Here is an 8,276-nt window from a genome sequence, read left to right on the forward strand (position 1 = left end):
AGGCCCACGTGTGAATTCCTTCTACATCTACACTACCAGTATATGTCTAGGAAGTAAATGAATGTTAAAGTCAAATAAGGTGTAGTAAAAAATATATCTAACAAGTAAACATGCATTAATAACTGTCTTATATCTGTTTAAAGATTTAACTAATGGGCCATTCCAACAATTTGGTGCTTTTTTAGATTTGAAACTTTGAAAACTCATTCTTTAAGTCAGGGCTGCAGCAAGGTATTTTGGGCTCCTTTACTCTATATTGCTCTGGGCCCATTTGCTATAAAATGTTTTTGTTTAGAAGTAGTTGTGGCCCCCCCTGGACCTGTGGGCCCCTATAATTGTACCATTTTTCACCCCACTAGCTACAGCCCTGCTTTAAATATCTTTATGTTTTATAATTTAAGGGACATGTTAAAGGATCATAGACCTTTTTCACACTCCGGGTTTTGGAACGCGGAAGTAAATATTTGCAGGGTAAACTTCGACAGCGGTGAATGGGAGATCACAGCAAATATTATTTTCACTTACCCATTTGCTCCAAGACCAAAAGAAAAAATCCACTCTTACATTTTAATGACTCTCCAGAAGAGGAAAAAAATAGAGAGCTGGGGATTAAGACAGTAAAATGGGGGGGGAGGTTGGGTAGCTCAGCGAGTATTGATGCTGACTACCATTCCTGGAGTCGCGAGTTTGAATCCAGGGCGTGCTGAGTGACTCCAGCCAGGTCTCCTAAGCAACCAAATTAGCCCAGTTGCTAGGGAGGGTAGAGTCACATGGGGTAATCTCCTCATGGTCACGATTAGTGGTTCTCACTCTCAATGGGGCGTGTGGTAATTTGTGCATGGATCATGGTGAGTAGCATGAGCCCCCACATTCGGAGCCTCCGCGGTGTCATGCACAACAAGCCACGTGATAAGATGCGAGGATTGACGGTCTCAGAAGCAGAGGCAACTGAGACTTGTCCTCCGCCACCCGGATTGAGGTGAGTAACCGCATTTAGTGGGTAATTACTTGCATCTAAATTACTGAAAGGGTTAGTTCACGCATAAATGAAAATTCTCTCATCATTTACTCACCCTCTTGCCATCCCAGGTGTTTAGCCTATGACTTTCTTCTGCTGAACACATTTGAAGAAAAATAGAAAAATATCTTAGCTCAGTAGGTCCTTAAAATGCAAGTGGATGGTGATCAGACATTTGAAGCCAAAAAAAGAACAGATAGTCAGCATAAATGTCATCCATACAACTCCAGCAGTTAAATTAATGTCTTCTAAAGCATCACGATCGCTTTTGGTGTGAAAAAGATCAATATTTAAGTACTTTTTATCTATAAAGTTAAAAGTCAGCAGCGGTATGCGTGTGACATAATCACGTTGGCATGTGAGACACGTGAGAACTTCTGTACAGATCTGTGTTTGTATCTGTTTGTTTATTCTAGGGATGTACCCGGAAAGGCACAAATAATGACTTTAAAAGGAATAACAGATTCATCCGAATAATATAAAAATATTTGTATGACTGATTATCCAAAAAGCACAAGGATCAAGCGACATTTTAAATAAACTTATCCAAAATCACAACAAATTTATGAATCTGTGCAGCCAATATTTCTAAAGTATAAACCTTATGAATGAAAATGCGCACGGTGTGATTTCAGAACGGTTGGCCGTGGTCTCGACTCCGTTTGCAGTCTCCGTTAATTGTGCGCGTCTGGAGCTTGTCAAGTGTTTATCAACATTTTGGAGCTTGTCAACATTTATTAAGATACATCATCATATACACTTTCCACTTTTTGAAATGTCTATGTTAATGTATCACACGATTCACACAGAATGATTCCCATGTATTATTTATAGCCTAAACCTGAGCGCGATGTTAAATTCCTGACCTGAAATGATGATTTCACATCTGAGCTCGTCTTTCCATCTCTTAAAGTTGGCCGCATTTATATTCACATCAGTGATTATGGTAATTATCTGGTTAAGACTTTATTCCAAAATACAAATACAAAATATTCCAAAATGACACCTCTTGCCTCCAGAATAATGTTGTTGTACATGCACAGACAAATGAAAATTCTGTTTCATGCAGATATTAATATCAGAAATACCAGGAGAAACCACAGCATATTCCCCAGTTAATGTAGCCTACAAACTTAGCTTCATCTGGTAAGAAATAATATTTTTTTAAATAATAATTGTATAATAGTAGTTATTATTATTATTATTATTAAGCTTTTATTATGAAAAGGCATATACAAGGCATATTTTATTGATAAAAACTATAAATGTAAGAGTAACACAAAAATGGGTGTTTCATTTAGTTTTGACGCACTTCCGGTTTAAGCCCCGCCCACACCCGGTTCTGTCCGAATACAGAGACAGATAATTTTGTCATATGAACAGATACAGATACAAATACATATAATGGCTTCGCTACACACCCCTAGTTTACTCACAGTTGTGTGCTTATCCTGGATAAGATAATTTGTCACCAAGACAAATTCCTTGTATGTGTAAGCATACTTGGCAATAAAGTTTATTCTGATTCTGATGTCTCAACCAAGAGTATAATGAGAGATTACTGTACATCCGTAATATGGCAATGCGAATACGTCACACAAGAGACCACGTGAACTCAGCAAAGCAATGGTTTATGGTTAAAAAGTACTTAAATATTTATCTTTTTCGCACCAAAAGTGATCGTGTCGCTTTAGAAGACATTAATTTAATCGCTGGAGTCGTATGGATGACGTTTATGCTGACTATCTGTTCTTTTTGGAGCTTCAAAAGTCTGATCACCATCCACTTGCATTTTAAGGACCTACTGAGCTATTTTTCTATTTTTTTTTTTTTCAAATGTGTTCTGCAGAAGAAAGAAAGTCATATACACCTGGGATGGCATGAGGGTGAGTAAATGAGAAAATTTTCATTTTTGGGTGAACTATCCCTTTTAACGTATTTGTAAACGTATTATTTTATTTCTGTTTACATAAATATATTACATTTTTAATATGACATTAGTTTCCCTGTATCTTCCCATAACAGAGTGGAGATCACCACTTCTGACAAACTAATGGCGAACATACTTAAGTTACACACTTCAAATAACTCCAACATTATTGTGCAGATTTTATTTAGTCATTTCCAGTGTGTGATGTCATTTCATAAAATAGATCTTCAATTAAAAGTCATAAGAGTCTCATAGGTGGACAATAATTCAAGTAACACACACAAAGAAATTTAAATTTTAAAATATTTTTACCACATTTCCCACAAATAAATATATGTTAGTGAGAGAATGAGTACTAACCACTTAATTGTACTGGGACAAAATTAGAAATCCTATGATTTAACAGTTACTTTTGTCACATTTCTTTAACGTGCAGCTCTTGGGACATTAAAATTCCACTACTGTACTAAATTAAAAGGATTTCAATATCTGATTTTTTTAAAGTCTATTAAAATTGTAATCAGTTTATATTAAATATTTTAAATCCAATTACTTGTAATGGGGACTTGAAAGGCACCAAATTGTAGAAATGAGCCATTTAACCCTTGTGCGTCAATAAAAAAAAAGTTACTCAGAGTTCCTTAGAGGACAAAACTGTCTGTGTCAAAAAACTGCCATAATAATATTATATATTAATATTATTTTCCACTTTCAATTAGTTAATTTTTTAACCAACATCAGTCCTGATCATAACTACCAAATATTTTGTTTTTTATGGGGGGAAAAAAACCCCACAAAAAATGAATTCATTTCAATATACTAAATGCTAAGGGGAAATAGTTTTTTTTAGATTATCACAGTCTGGGATATGTCAGTGATTAGCAACAACATTGATTTTGATGCATTATTATTTTTTGTGCAGTGTCAGATTAAAAAAAAAAAAAAACACTCAGGACCTTAGTGGACAAAAATGTCCGGGTCAAAAAACTGCCATAAAAATATTATACACTGGCGGCCAAAGTTTGGAATAATGTACAGATTTTGCTCTTATGGAAAGAAATTGGTACTTTTATTCACCAGCGTGGCATTCAACTGATCACAATGTATAGTCAGGACATTAATAATGTGAAAAATTACTATTACAATTTGAAAAAAAAAAAAAAATTAACTACTTCAAAGAGTTCTCATCAAAAAATCCTCCACGTGCAGCAATGACAGCTTTGCAGATCCTTGACATTCTAGCTGTCAGTTTGTCCAGAAACTCAGGTGACTTTGTTGGGCACTTCTCATGCACCTTTCATTCCTCAAAACAATGATTGACTGATGAGTTTCTAGAGAAAGCTGTTTCTTTTTTGTCATTTTTGACCTAATATTGACCTTTAGACATGCCAGTCTATTGCATACTGTGGCAACTCAAAAACAAACACAAAGACAATGTTAAGCTTCATTTAATGAACCAAATAGCTGTCAGCTGTGTTTGATATAATGGCAAGTGATTTTCTAGAACCAAATTAGCAATTTAGCATGATTACTCAAGGATAAGGTGTTGGAGTGATGGCTGCTGGAAATGGGGCCTGTCTAGATTTGATCAAAAATGACTTTTTTCAAATAGTGATGGTGCAGTTTTTTACATCAGTAATGTCCTGACTATACTTTGTGATCAGTCGAATGCCACTTTGGTGAATTAAAGTAACAATTTCCTTCCGCAATTTCCTGTACAGCAAAATCTGTACATTATTCCAAATGTTTGGCCGCCAGTGTATATTAATATTATTTTCCACTTTCACTGACTTACAACATCAATCCTGATCACAACTACCAAATATTCATTCATTTTCAGGATTTTAACCCTTTAAATGCCAGTTTGTTTACATAATGCCACTGTTGTTCTCAATACACACATACAAACCACACTCTGACATCCATACCAACACACCCACACAATTTTAGCTGCATAATTTATTCAATTGGCCTGCAGTTTGCTCCAAATATCAGACAAAAAAAGAGACGGCAGTTGATATAGCGTACATCATGGGTCTCGTTCAATAATAACTAGCATACAAACTAGCATTTTTTAATACAGAAAAAAGCATGTATTTGCTCCATAGGCTAAACATGAGAAAAATGACCCCATCTGGTGGAAAATATTTTAAAAAATTAATTTTGAAGCTAGGGCTCCGGAATGAAAGCATAATATCATAGAATTCATTATTATATGCTTTAATGGTACTGGGATCAAATATTGGGTTTCAATGGGGACATTTTTGTCCTTAAGGTCCTGAATGTAACTATTTTGTGTACACAGTGTATTATAGATATATTTTAGGAAATGAGGTTGATATATCAAAATTCCCCTTAACACAGCCAAAATGATCGAAAAAACAAAGAAAAAGGCAAAAATGTCCCAAAATTCGCACAAGGGTTAATCATAGAGGTCCCCCATTAAAATGGTAAAAGATAATTGGTTGACAATATGGAAATATAACAGCAGAGGGCAGTGTCGATTATTTCTTCAAAAGAATACTTTTTCAAAGTATACTGATTATAGATCTTTTCAAGTTTTTGAAATTGATGACTTGGACCAAATAATAAAGAAAAGCAGCCAATAAGTGCCCAACATAGATGGGAACTCCTTCTAATACTGTTTTAAAAGCATCCCAGGGTGATACTTCAAGAAGTTCGTTGAGAAAATGTCAAGAGTACATATCTGCAAATTCTAGGCAAAGGGTGACTACTTTGAAGATGCTAAAATATAACACAGTTTTGATTTATTTTGGATTTTGTTTAGTCACAACATAATTCCCATAGTTCCATTTATATTATTCCATAGTTTTGATGACTTTACTATTATTCTAAATGTGAATTTTTTTTTTTTAAAGAATGAGTGTTTCAAAACTTTTGACCAGTATTGTGTGTGTATATATATATATATATACACACACACACACACATAAATATATATGTATATATATACACATTTATTTATATATTCTTTTGATTTTAGGTTGAAATAGATGTTTTCTTCCATCTCTGCGGTGTTTGTTGTGGAGGTGTCTGAGCAGGTTTTAATACTGAAGTGTATCTGGAGGCCTTAACAAGTTTCAGTTAAACACTAGTCTACTCTTATAACTCTCACAAGCTACAGGGAAATAGTTAGTTTGCTCCCATTATAGGGAGGAAAACCTCCAAACAGCAAACAGATCATTAAAAAGCAATATCACTCACCTGTTAGAACCACAAACATTATTCATTACACAAATCGCCGTCCACACTGTTCACCTGACTCATGAAGACTCACAAAATACACTTCAGCACACTTGGCCATGTAGGACAGAAAATGCTCTAGAGAACACTCCGGCTTTGAATAAATAGATTGAAATACATTTTGATCGATCAATCAACAGACAGATACAGTAGATAGAACCCAATAATAACATAGCCCTTTTTTCACAATCCAATCAAATCCTGATGAATTCTTCACATTGTTAAATGTGTTGTATATGGCGTTTCATGATGTCTTCAAAGATGAACTGAGAAAGTAAAAAAGAAATGTCAGAGAGAAAAAAGTAAATTGTGGTGTTCTGACACCCAGCTGGATATTTATTTTTACAATGTACAACATACAAAAACATAGTACAAATTTCACAGTGTATAAAGGTAGTGATCATGTGTTGTGAATTCATTTTTCTTTTTGTATTTCATAGAGAACCGTCTGCATTTCAGATAACGCAGCATCCATGCAACATCAGCGTAAAACTGCAAAATCAGCATCCAGTCCTGATAAACAATGTGACATCATCCAATTCTGCTGACCAGTTTGGGCCATCCCATCACAATCAAAAACACAAAATAACGTCATCAAGGGAGACATCATGACTCAATTTTTAGACTTTAAGACATGTTTGGAATCTTGCCTGGTAGAAAATGAACAAAATATTTCATAAAGTAATATTTTTACAAAACACGTAGACTTTTTTTCTGAAGAAGCTATTTTGAGTAAGAATCATCTTAATATTTTACTCAAAAAAGCATCTCGCTTTCTCAAAATGATTTGCATTACCACAAGGCGGGAGTGTGGGGTCAATGCTCCCTCACCACCTTTACTTTAAAACTGAATTTTAATCGAAACAACCTTCTGTTATTATTTTGTTTCACACAAATTATGTTGCTCTATCAATATTCAATAAAAATAAATCAAGTCTTTTGACCTAGATACGTTTTGTGACCAGAAAAAAGCTACATTTCCTTAAGGGGTGTCTTTAGCCCCTTCGTATCCTACTCTTACTGTACACAAGAAAAAAGTTACTTACTGCATTGTATACACAAATATTAGGAAGTCATTACCCAAAAAAGGGGTATCTGGAGATTCCATAAAAAAAAATAAAAAAAATAATAATAAAAAAAATAAAAAAATTTCCTTATAAATATATAATGCCAGCTACAAATATACAAACATACTTCCCTTTAAGTTCAATAACACTCACACAGTGCTCTTTCATACTGACATGCTCCAGCAATAATTCATTTAAAGAAATAGTCCTCTTTAAAGAATAGCTTTTTATTCGCCCTAATGTCCAAATCTGTATGCCTTTCTTTCCTCGGTGAAACACAAAAGGAAATGTTTAGCAGAATGTTCACGCTGTTCTTTTCCATAAGATGAAAGCAGACAGTCACCAGGGTCCGTCTAACTCCAAAAACGATACCCCCCCCCAAATGATTACAACATAAGAGTTATGAGACATGCCAGATGCATTGACGTTTGATTCTACGGAAACCTGTCAAGAAAATTTCTAAATCAAAAGAAACAAATAAGAAATTATATTTTGCGTTTGGAAAATGAAGCCTATTTTTAAGGCTATTAAGATTTTCTACATTGTGAAATGTTTTTCATGACGTGAAAAAAATAATATATTATTTAAATCATTAAGTATTTATACATCTTGGGAATGATTGTGTGACAGTAATGAAAATTATCATTGAAAACAATTAGTTTATAGTATGGGCTATGTTACGGCAAAGAGAATTGGGGGGTACTGAAAATAATGTCACAATGCAAAAAAATTGAATGGTCCTAAATTTAGGCTGCATTTTCTATATGCAATATATATATATATATATATATATATATATATATATATATATATATATATATTTTTTATTTTTTTTGTTTGTTTTTTTGTTTTTACTAATTTGAGGTAAAAATGACAAGGACATCTTGGCAGGTTTCATGTGAATCACCCATTTGGGGTCATTAACATCAAACCTGATGCAACTTGTCTTGACATACCAAGTTTGAACATGCACAAACGCGAATGAGATTTTCTGCGA

The sequence above is a fragment of the Myxocyprinus asiaticus genome, chromosome 12, assembly GCF_019703515.2.
Source record: "Myxocyprinus asiaticus isolate MX2 ecotype Aquarium Trade chromosome 12, UBuf_Myxa_2, whole genome shotgun sequence".
Classification (NCBI taxonomy): Eukaryota; Metazoa; Chordata; class Actinopteri; order Cypriniformes; family Catostomidae; genus Myxocyprinus; species Myxocyprinus asiaticus.